The 11,632-nt window shown below is 41.9% G+C and overlaps 1 long non-coding RNA gene across 1 annotated transcript; it reads left to right on the forward strand.

Moving 5' to 3' along the window:
• The first annotated feature begins 1,201 nt into the window (after positions 1 to 1,201).
• Positions 1,202 to 2,081, forward strand: LOC134646634 (uncharacterized). The gene is made up of 3 exons (XR_010096775.1): positions 1,202 to 1,312; positions 1,680 to 1,781; positions 1,983 to 2,081. It is a non-coding gene; the product is annotated as an uncharacterized LOC134646634 (long non-coding RNA).
• The last annotated feature ends 9,551 nt before the right edge of the window (positions 2,082 to 11,632 follow it).

Raw genomic sequence — 11,632 nt, forward strand, 5'->3', positions numbered from 1 at the left:
AACCTTTGCTCAAAAAGCCATTTTTAGACCCAGCAGTCTTAGCTAATTATAGGCCAATCTCCAACCTTCCTTTCAAAAATCCTTGAAAGAGTAGTTGTCAAACAGCTAACAGATCATCTGCAGAGGAATGGCTTATTTGAAGACGTCTTGATGCATTCTCAATCAATAAAAAAAAACAAAAAAAACAACAAAAACCACGATTTTTATTTTGTGTTATCAGTGCTGTCCTGGGGAGATATGAGGTCTTGTGTGACTTAAGGCTAATTCAGCTAATTGTTATGCATTTATTTTAAAACGTTTGTCCCTGATAGGGCTTAATCATGTCATGTCTTTTATGTTAAAATCTTTGAGTGTATAGGTCCCAGGGAAAGGGTTGTGCGGATCTTCATCTTGGACAGCAGCAAAGGAGTCGACCAAAAAGTCCACTGGGAAGTTGGATGAAGAGGACATGGAAATAGCTGTTTGTCGCCACGGAGTCCTCTTAGCTGCATTGAACATGTTTCGAGGGGAGATCTTTGCTTACCCTCTTTTTCTCCAGAGGAAGTTGGCAGCTAGCGTCCCAGGACATATTACGTTCCTTTGCTCCGATGTGGCCTGTAAATATTTCCCATATTTAACCAAGGTGGCTCAGCAGTGCCCTGAGCTGAGGAACCTCTTGTCAATGCGTCCTTTTCTCTCCGTCATGCATGCAAAGGCTCACACTTGGAAATGCGAAGTATACTGCAGCTTGTAGTTTTGGATTAATTTGAGACATTTTGTTATAAAGTTGAATGAATTCAGCAGTCATGTATTGTGACCTCCTTTCTATAGATCAAATGGGGAGGTGCGTTTCAGGATGGGGCCGGTTCAACAGTTGGAGAAGAGGTGGAACAAGTAAACAGTTTCCTGTCTAGGGCGGCCATCACAACGAAATACATGTCTAAAGCAGGTATGTGTCCGTGTCTGAGATTCCACTCAGTCTCCTGCTCATTAATTCTTATTTGTATACTAACTGAAATGCAGGGCGAACAGACATGCTGACCCTCCTGGCTTTGTGGTGGAACAAAAGGAAAGTGGAACAACTGGGTCGCACTTTGAGCCAGAGATATCTAAAGGGGATTATTTTTCAAAACCCATTTTAATGTGTGTGGTAATGGGGGAAAAACACCAGTACTCTTTTAATGTCAATATGAATGACATTTATTAATGTATTCTTAGATCATAAGGATCCTTAGAGAACAAGTGGAGAGCCTGAATGCGACCAAAAATGAGCTGGGTGTGGATGACGACACACTGCAGCAATGGGTGGCCGATGTGCAGAAATGGGCTGAAGGTGAGTCTCAATATAATGCACTCATGTATAACAGTAGGACCCACCATGGCCTCATTAAAGAACTTAAGGTAGAATTAATATCTTTCTGACAGTGTCAACAAACAATGAAAAATAAGCCTTGTAAAAGCAGAATTTATGGCAGAGTTGTTGTGTTTGATCAAATTGGATTGGACCTGGGTTGAAATGATGTCGTACTAGTTGGTTTTATAAACCTGAACACCAACATACTTGTTATCTAATGATAATGCAGCACATGAAGGCTACAGATGTCTTATAATGAATGTCATCAAGTCAGTGATTACAAAGTCCACTGTAGTTTGGTGACTGTTACTCATCCTGTATTCTGATTAATATTCCTCTCACTTAGAAAGTGATCAAACTGATGGCAGCCTTGGAGCGTTGCAGGCACGAATAGAGGAGCTTGTCGTCATCATCAGAGTGCGAACACAAAGTCTTTACAGACAAAATGGTACGTCCCAGTTTCTTTGAAATGGACCGTTTGATACTTAGTTTGTACAGCTTGTACAGCTACTTTGTAAACAGAATAAAATCAGATCCAGGTTTGTTTAAGCTGGATGTGATTTGTTCTAGCAAACAAATTGATGAGTGTAGATTAAAATGTAACTATATACATTATGTGAAGATGTGAATTTTTTATGATTATTTACAGATAGCAACAAGAGGCGACACAGAATTCGCAAGGTCATCTTAGTTGAGAAGAAACGCTTGGCGGCTGCTGTTGACGACTACAACAAGCTTGCTGAACCAACAAAGCAAATCGTATCCAGTGATGCCCTCATGCAGACCGACATTTGGCTCTGGCAGAGCACAAGTGAACGTAAGCTCTTGATTTATAAATATCCTTTTTAAACAAACTTCCAGTATCTGAGCAGTAGTTGAATGTTTTGTTCTTGAATCATAATATGCTACTATGTTTTCCCATCTGATGTTGTTAAACTGTAGCTGCTGCAGACCTCCAGACAAAGAGAAAGATCTTTGAGAAGGTGATGGCTGTGAGGCGCCTGAGAGAGGAGGAGATGATCCTTTGCAGGGAGATGCGGCATCACTGGACAGTGTTGCGAATGCGATCTGTGGTGTTGGGGACAATCTCCTCAGACTGTAAGCACTTTATTTATTTATTAATTTTTTGATGAATCGATTGAAAATAAGAGCAGATGCTAAAGTCTTACTGGATCTTTTACCTATATCTAGATTGCTAGCTAACACTGCCTTCTCCCTTTAAAAAAAAAAGTTTAATTACAGGATCCTAATTCCTTGTGTTTATGAGGTGAGGTTTTTTATTTGTTTGTTTGTTTGTTTTTGTTACTTATATTTATTTGTTTTGTTCCTTTTACAGCCTCCCTTGTTGGCATGTCGGAGGATGCACAGAAGGGACTCTGTAGCCTGGTTTTAAAAAAACAAAGTGAACTGAAAGCTGAAATGCTCAAAGTAAAGGACACGTACAAGAGAATCCTCAGCCACCAACCACTCCTGGAAATGGACTCGGAGGAGGAGGACGACATTCCAGACGATGCCACTGAGAGTGATTTGAGCACTTCTGATGAAGACTGATTGTGTCATCATTGATGTTATTTTTGGTAAAATAAAAAGTTAATCACATCTGTTTAATGTGATTTTTCAACAGACATTTTACATTTTGAGAAGAAAAATGGAATTTCCTTGGTGCAGTTGTTTACCCTGAATCATTCTTTCCCATCTAATTTAATGACTAGTGTACATGTTCAGATACGATAACATAATTTAATTTATGGGATGCTTTCTGGGCTGCTCAAATTATCACAAAATTTAAAAGCACCAGGCAGCACACTCACAAGTAAATTTTTTGTTCAGTGTTTTGTCGAAGAAATCAACAAGTACAATTGAGATGTTTGCTGTAGTGGTGTGTTTGTTAAGAAGCATGCCAGCACACTGGTGAACTGACAGTCCCAGAATGCACCCGAGCCACTGACTCGCCCCAGAGCAAATGAAATTGCTTATATAGAAAGACAACCGTCATCAAAGAAGAAGTAAAAGAGTAGGAAACAAATGGTAAGGGAAGGTACTGTGGGGTAGGAAAGAAAGGCCAGAGCCATGCAAAATGACCTCCAGCAGGCCACAAATGTGCACATGTCTGCTCAAACGGTCAGAAACGGACTCCATGAGGGTGGTATGAGGGCCCGACGTCCACAGGTGGGGTTGTGCTTACAGCCCAACACCGTGCAGGATGTTTGGCATTTGCCAGAGAACACAAAGATTGGCAACTTTGCCACTGGTGCCCTGTGCTCCTCACAGATGAAAGCAGGTTCACACTGAGCACTTGTGACAGAGTCTGGAGACGCCGTGGAGAACCTTCTGCTGCCTGCAACATCCTCCAGCATGACGGTTTGGCAGTGGGTCAGTTTTGGTGTGGGGTGGCATTTCTTTGGGGACCGCACAGCCCTCCATGTGTTCGGCAGAGGTAGCCTGACTGCCATTAGGTACTGAGATGAGATCCTCAGACCCCTTGTGAGACCATATGCTGGTGCGGTTGGCCCCGGGTTCCTCCTAATATAAGACAATGCTAGACCTCATGTGGCTAGAGTGTGTCAGCAGTTCCTGCAAGACGAAGGCATTGATGCTGTGGACTGGCCCGCCCATTCCCCAGACCTGAATCCAATTGAGGACATCTGGGACATCATGTCTCGCTCCATCCACCAACTGCACCACAAAATGTCCAGGAGTGGGCAGATGCTTTAGTCCTGGAGTCTGGGAGGAGATCCATCAGGAGAGCATCTGCCACTTCATCAGGAGCATGCCCAGGTGTTGTAGGGAGGTCATACAGGCATGTGGAGGCCACACAGACTACAGATCCTCATTTTGACATGTTTTAAGGACATTACATAAAACCAGATTAATGATTCTGTATTGCATTGATCAAGGAACCAACCCAATAGGAGCTAAAGGAATCCTCTTGACATTACTTCACTCAGTAAGTTTATATTATGTTTAATGTGCATTTTCTTCATCAGTTTAGAACATAACATGTTAGCGCTCCCTGGTCCTTTTTGGAGACAGATCCTGAGACAGCAGGCAGCTATGGAGAACTCGTGTCAGCTGTGGTAATTAAGGAATACTTTGATTTAATATTGATTTCATGACAACTATCCTCAGGCACATATTCCTGGATATATATAATGACACAAGTAAACTCCCATTTTAGAATCATTGCCTTCTTTGATCTGACTTATTGCCTCAGACTTTAGTCCAGTGTCCCCAAAAGTATAGAAAATCCATGACACTGGGTAAGAGGCCTTTATCATGTTATAAGTGAGAGAGTTTGGTGTAACAGTGGTTGAAAATGCCAAATCAATCCACAACATACTGCCATTCCCCAGCTGTAACCTGCATATGCATCAAACCAAAATCCAGTATCATAGCCACATGATAGACATAAAGATGAGGTTAAAAGGGTTGTATCATTTTGCCAGATAGCTTCGTCCCAAAAAAGATAAACATTCTTCAAAAACAAAAGTTTGTGAATATTTGCTGTATTGCCAGGCCTAAACCAACCTGTTAAACTTATCAAATTATTGTCATAGATATGAACCTATTGATTGAAACAGAATAATCCATTGAAGCCTCCATCATCATCCAAGATCACTGTTATTATTCAGATTATTTTATCTCTATTTTCCTCTAGAATGTTTTGAAAATCAGCATTTGATCAATAGACTTTTTAAAAGTTTATTTTGATCCTATTGTTTACGTGTGTAATTGCATTTTTATTGAAATTATGACAGGAAAACCCTCAATCAAATTGTATCTTTGGTATCTAATAATAATATTAACAATAATGTTACATATGTAATATGTACACAATAATAATGTGCAAACAAACAAGAAAAATAGCAAAATTTTTTCTAATACCCTGTATATAAAAACCACATATGACCACAACTCCAAATGTGCAATTGTCACTGCATCTAAACATGACGAGATGGAAGAGAACTGGATATCAGCTCGTCTCACAGCTGCTATCCAGGCTAGACGCCTTCGTTTGGTAACATCCGATACACGAGCTGCCTCATGTTGCTTCCAGGTTGGGAAAGAATGAAAAGACAAACCCTTTTCAAGCTTATTCTCTTGCCGGTCGTGCGATTGAACATTGCAGCCGACCACACAGCAAATACGAACCATGGCTGTGCCTTCGCTCCTTTTTCGATAATTTTTTTCCAAAGATTCTTTCTTTTGTTATCAATAGTTCTCATCATGCTGATTGATGTCCAAGGGGTCTCCTTTCCCATAAGTTTGATTCTAATTCCTACCGCGGTGATGTTAAATTGCGGTGAAACGTCATCATAACAGCTTTGACTGGCAGCTGCAGTCACGGAGAAACTTGCGTATCTCTGTTCGGGAATAGCAGATAGAGCGTAGGCTCTGAGAGGAGGGCCAGCGTTTACGTTACGAAAACACGACCGAGTGTTTTAAACTGACAGCCTGAGGTGTTCTTCAGTGAACTGGACTACCCGACAGAAGGACCCGAGGCCCCGCTGCACTTTTTCGGTAAGTTAAACGTGTTTGTAAGCTAATCCGTAACTACCGTCCTTAGCTAGGTCCTGAGACCTAGCTAGCTAAAATGAGCACTCGACTGTCGGGATTCGTTTAGCCAATCTGTGCAGGTGAATGAATTTACTAAAGAAATCAAGAGAAACGCCCCGGGTTGCTCAGTTACTAATTACTGTTACTGTACTTTTATTACAAGTATTATACTTAAAAAAACAACAGGCTGCACCCTGCTGCAGCTCCTGTGCAGAGGTGAATATTAAATATGTGCAAACAGAAGCATGCTTTCAGTCTCTTGTCACATCTGTAAAGACAGTAACATTTTTTTAAAAGCTTGTACTTCAGTAACTCCTCATTAATCAGGAACTATGGATTAAAGTACTGTAGTGTACTGTAATACTGAAAAAAATGTAAGAGAAGAACTTCAGGTCCCGAGTGTGTGAGGACATTAGAATCAGCTTCATTTCAATTTTGAGGGATAAAATTTATATTTGAGTTTGATGGTTCTGTTCTCTTTGTGATTACAGGAGCTGCCCTCAGATTCAGACCTCAGCACCACCCAGTGACAGCAGACAGATCATCCAACATGTTCATATGTTAACTGCAAAATGAACTGATGAAAACAGTACAAAGGTTAAAGTACCACATGTGCTGTCAGTGAAGCTGCAGCTGTTTTATTGATAAAGTTAAAGACAAAAAAACAAAAGGATTAATCACTCATGTAACTGTGTCACTATATATCAGCATTAACAGGACCTCAGTTTGGCGTTTCACAAAGCTGCTGATCTCAGACCTGCACAGCTTCCGTTTTAAACACTTGATGTACTCAGCTGCATGAAGAGCATATGAGATTTTCTCTAACACAATTTAATAAAACATGATGAAGGTCAAAGGTCGTCACTTGTATGTTGAACTACAAACTTGTCATCTGGAATTCTTTCACAGTTTTTTGCACATAGTGTGTTATTTACCATAAAGTGATTCAGAGTTATTCATACCAGAGTAACCAGAGAGGATCATATATTTTTAAATATATAACTTTCTACAGGACTGAATATATTATGTTCATGTAAAAGTCCAGAGCCTCTGGGGAGTATCCGAGTATTTATAACATTACACAAAGCAAAGGTCTCCATCACAGTGTTCATGAAATGCTGGGTTTATCCATCTCCTGGGGCGGGCCTACAGAGGAGTGCTGAAGATTTCCCTGTGAGGGAGCTGCTGGTGATCAATGCCATGAGCTTCAGTCTTCCTGTTGTTTCTTAAATGATGCCTCTTTCAGCGGGTCAACAGAACTTCTGGCACAGGACAGCTGTGATGAAAGAAAGAGAAGAAGTTTCTCCAAACCTCTGGACCCAGGAAACCCAGCTTGGTCCTGATGGTCTCCCTCACTAGTTTCTCTCCAGGGTGAATGTAGCTGTTGATATAATATGGATTATTATTAAATGAAAAGAACAAATCGCACTACACTACTGAAACCTCATGCTGCTGTTTTTAAAGTCTCCATGTTACCAGGCTGTAGAGAGCTCTGAAGATTTAAACAGTTTTAGATCCATTACACTCACAGTCTTATGTTAAAATCTCAAAGGACAGCATTATATTTTTGATATTAACAGTAACTCTGGGCCTCTGTAGAGTGTCTGTGAAGGTTCTCAGTCATCCAGGTCATCGTAGTCAAAGGAGTTTGCAAAGAAAAGCGACTGGACTTCTTTAAGTTGCTTGAAGACGTTTCACCTCTCATCCGAGGTGAAACGTATCCCCCCTCTTTGGGGGGATACTCCCACTGGGTTTAAATCTGGGACTCTCGGCCATTTGACCTTAGAACTGAAGAAGCTTCTCGGATGAGAGGTGAAACGTCTTCAAGCAACTCAAAGAAGTCCAGTCGCTTTTCTTTGCAAACTCCTTTGACGCCTCTGTAGAGTGTGCAGCTGATCTCATCTCTGTCTAAAAATGGATTAAAAAAAACATAAGAAGTGCTATATCCTTCAATAATACAGATAATATTAGATTAACAGGTGTGTAGCATCGCTAACTAGCTAGCAAAAAGCCTCCAACACAGTGCGTATGCTAGCGGCTAATCTAGCAAACGAATTAACAACAGAGTCATTTTAGAACTATGAGATGATAAGCTGTGTGTCTTCTTTTATAACAGTCACATGGTTGTATTTACCTTAATTAAACGAGTCAGTCGCGGTAAACCAGCAAAAGAACTGGAGCAGCCGGGCTACGTAAAAAGTGTAGAGGGGCGTGTTTGCGGTCACGTCCAGCGGATGTGTGGGCGGGAGCGTTACACAGTCGCTCCACCTCAAGTCACTACTGCGCAGACTTGCACAATGGCGGTGTCGCGTCGTCCATCTTTTCCAAGAGCACTTTTTTTTTTTTTTTTAATTAATTAACAATTGGAACAATACAGTCACAAACAACATAACACAATACAGTGCAAATGAACTCTCGTGGAGGATAAATAAAAAAGAACACAGTCAATACAACAAAACTAACAGCAATATGGGGGGAGGGGGCTAGACAAAAATTCACAGTATTAACGGGGAAGAATTAAAAAAAAGAGCACAGGTTGACACACAATAGAGGTAATGATCAAAACAGTAGTTGTGTCCTTGGGCAAGACACTTCACCTACCGCCTGCTGGTGATGGCCAGAGGGGCCGATGGTGCGATATGGCAGCCTCGCCTCTGTCAGTCTGCCCCACAGCAGCTGTAGTTACAACTGTAGCTTGCCTCCACCAGTGTGTGAATGTGAGAGTGAATGAATAATAGAATTGTAAAGGGCTTTGAGGGTCTCGAAAAGCGCTATATAAATGCAATCCATTATTATTATTATTATTGTTATTATTATTATTATTATTATTATTATTCTTAAACGGATTCCACATAAAAGACGTAACCACAAAGCGCGGACCCGACACATCAGTGAGATGTCGGCTTTCTCAACTCTCGGCACGTATACAGGCACGCCGTCGGGGCTGAAAGTCAGCCGCTCACAGATTCTGAGCTGCAGGTCTTGTCCCTCTCTGACCAAAATGTACTTCAGGAACAGTTTCCCATCTCAAATCTCTGTGTTCGCTTATTACGCACCAGTCTACCGTTGTTTACTGCACTGTCGGCCACCGTTTTTTTTCTCGTTTTCTTCAAAAATGACCTTAGATAAGAAAGCCTCATTTCTGCTGTTCAATACTGAAGAAATTTAAACTTTTTAAAATTATGTCATATTGCAAAATGATACCCAGCCCTAGTGAGTAGACATGTGACATAATGCACTGCATTTACTGTCATGAGTGTGGACAGACCATGGCCAGCAATAATGCATTTGTTGCTGGTGCTAATGTGTTTCAAATTAAAATGCCGAAAAAGCACAGTGTATCCAGAAAACACATTATATGCTGCGATAAATGCACTGCCCAAGTGTCCCCTCTCCCCCACTGCCTTTCAGCGGCAGGCAGCAGCAAACAGGTCGTCAGAGGAGGCTGATGTGATGATTAAGTTTAGTGTTGTCTACAATATTACAAGAGAGTGCCAAAGCACTTTAAGCACAAGCAGTTTCTCAGTAACTTATATTTCTTGTAGAACGGTGCTCCAAATAAAGAACTTTGTGTGGACAAGATTGTTAGTTAATCATTTACAAATCAATATTGTCCAACTGGTGTTTGACGTTTGTGCTGGTGTGCCTAAGAAAAACAGTTAGGCGCACCAGTGCAACCATGGCAAAAAGTTAGACTAGAGCCCTGTAAAAGGGAAGGAGAAATTAGGTGTGGAGCAGGGGTTCCCCACAGAGAGGCCTCCTCAACTACACAAAGGTAGTGGCTGGCACTGCTCCATCCACCAGACCAGATCTGGGGCACCTTTTCATGTGAGGTCACTCAAAGGGCTGGTCAGGTCCCCAAAGTTTAGCATAAGCCAGGGGTAATAGTCAGGCAGCATAAAGAACCGCCTCACCTCCTTTTTGGTCTTGGGACCCAGACAAGATGCGATGGCTGTTGTCTTGTCCATCTAGGGACACACCTGCCCGTCTTCCAGGCGATGCCCCAGATACCGTACCTCCCTCTGTCCAACTGTTTACTTGTTCGGGTTGGCTGTTAACGTCACCTGCCTCAGGGACTCACGGAGCTTGGACACCCACTGCAATGTCACCCAGGTAGGCGGCAGCATATGCAGCATGTGGACACCGCAACCCGGTGGCTGGGGCTCTGAACAAGCCGGATGGAAGTGTTATAAATTTGTATAAACCATACAGCAAATTCCTTCTGAAGAATTTGTCTTTTATGTTCTGCTAACCTGTTGGGCCGTGAACCCACCATCATGCCAGGGTGTGTTTCAAAATGGGTGTGTTTCCCTTGTCCAACCGCACCACTTCATAGTTGAAATCTCCCACTGTTGTGTGTCTACAAAGGGTCCTTGCCATATGGGCAAGTAACTTTAAGGTAAAAGAAGGGAGCAATCCAAGCACTTGATCTCTCTGTGAACCTTGCCTGAGTCTAGCCTTTCTGTTGTACAGGTGTTGCTGCCTGGGCCTGGAGCAAATTTTCTCTTCTGTCACCTTTTTCACTCACTGTGTGTTTATACACCTCATTTATTTGTTAGCTATCATTCATCTCTGGCTCTCTTCCACAGCATGTCTTTGTCCTGTCCTCCTCCCCTATCTCCAACCGCTTGCGGCAGGTGGCACCTCCTTCCTCAGCCTGCAGAATGCTGGAGGTTTCTTCTTTAAAAGGGGTTTTCCTTCCCACTGTCACGAAAGTGTTGCTCGTAGGGGGTCATATGATGTGTTCTCTGTTTTCTTTATATTATTGAGGGTCTTTACCTTGCAATACAAAGCACCTTGAGGTGACTGTTGTTGTGATTTGACCTTATATAAATAAAAGTGAACTGAAGCTGGGACCATGAATGTGACACTGTAAATCAGTTAGGTGATGCTGAATGTGGTCAGTGCATTTGCCCCACAGGTTGAATGAAAGAGAAACTCTGGAGTAAGTCGGATGACATATTAGAAAGTGTCCCCAGGTGAGAGAGGTTAGTGACTGGAGAAGAAGTTAATGCAAAATGACGTAATGTAAATGAAACAAACAGAGGTGATGACAGGTTAAGTAGATATGATGTTAAGAAGAGACAAGCAAAAGGACAGATAGTGGTGGATATTGGAAAAGGATGGAAATAACTGTGTTGAACACAAACTTTAATAAGATAGAGGTAATATATGAGGAGAGCCAGGTTCACACAGGTAAATTACATCTTTTTTGATGGTACCGTCTGACAGAGAAAGAATCTACCTAGGCAGTATCAGATGTATGTCTGTAGGATGACTTTGGAAATCAAGAAGTGGAAGTGAAGGAAGGTCCAAGCTGAAGAATGATTGTTGCAAAGAGTTGAGATGATGAGGGAGGAGTTGAGATGGGTAGTAGGATATTTTACCCAATGACTGGGAAAGTACAGCTGTTGTGGTGAAGCACTATAGCACAATTGCCAAGAAGGTGTTTGGGATATGGTCTGGGTAGAGGAAAGAAGGCAAGGTGATTTGGTGGTGAAATGAGAATGTATTCAAAGAAGAGTTTAGCATAGTGGGATAGTCTGGAGGGGAATGTAGACAGGAGGCTAGGTGTACAGCCAAGAGAGGAGTGGCAAAAGAACAGGCTTTATCTGAGGCTGGAGAAAAATTGGCTAGGACGAGAGATTGAAGGATAGAGGTGGGAATGTTCAAGTGAAGGAAGTGTATTGAAAACTTACTGTCTCTGTGGAGCTAGAGAAAACATACTGAGAGGAACTGTGG

This window comes from Pelmatolapia mariae, linkage group LG17 (assembly GCF_036321145.2).
Source record: "Pelmatolapia mariae isolate MD_Pm_ZW linkage group LG17, Pm_UMD_F_2, whole genome shotgun sequence".
Lineage (NCBI taxonomy): Eukaryota > Metazoa > Chordata > Actinopteri > Cichliformes > Cichlidae > Pelmatolapia > Pelmatolapia mariae.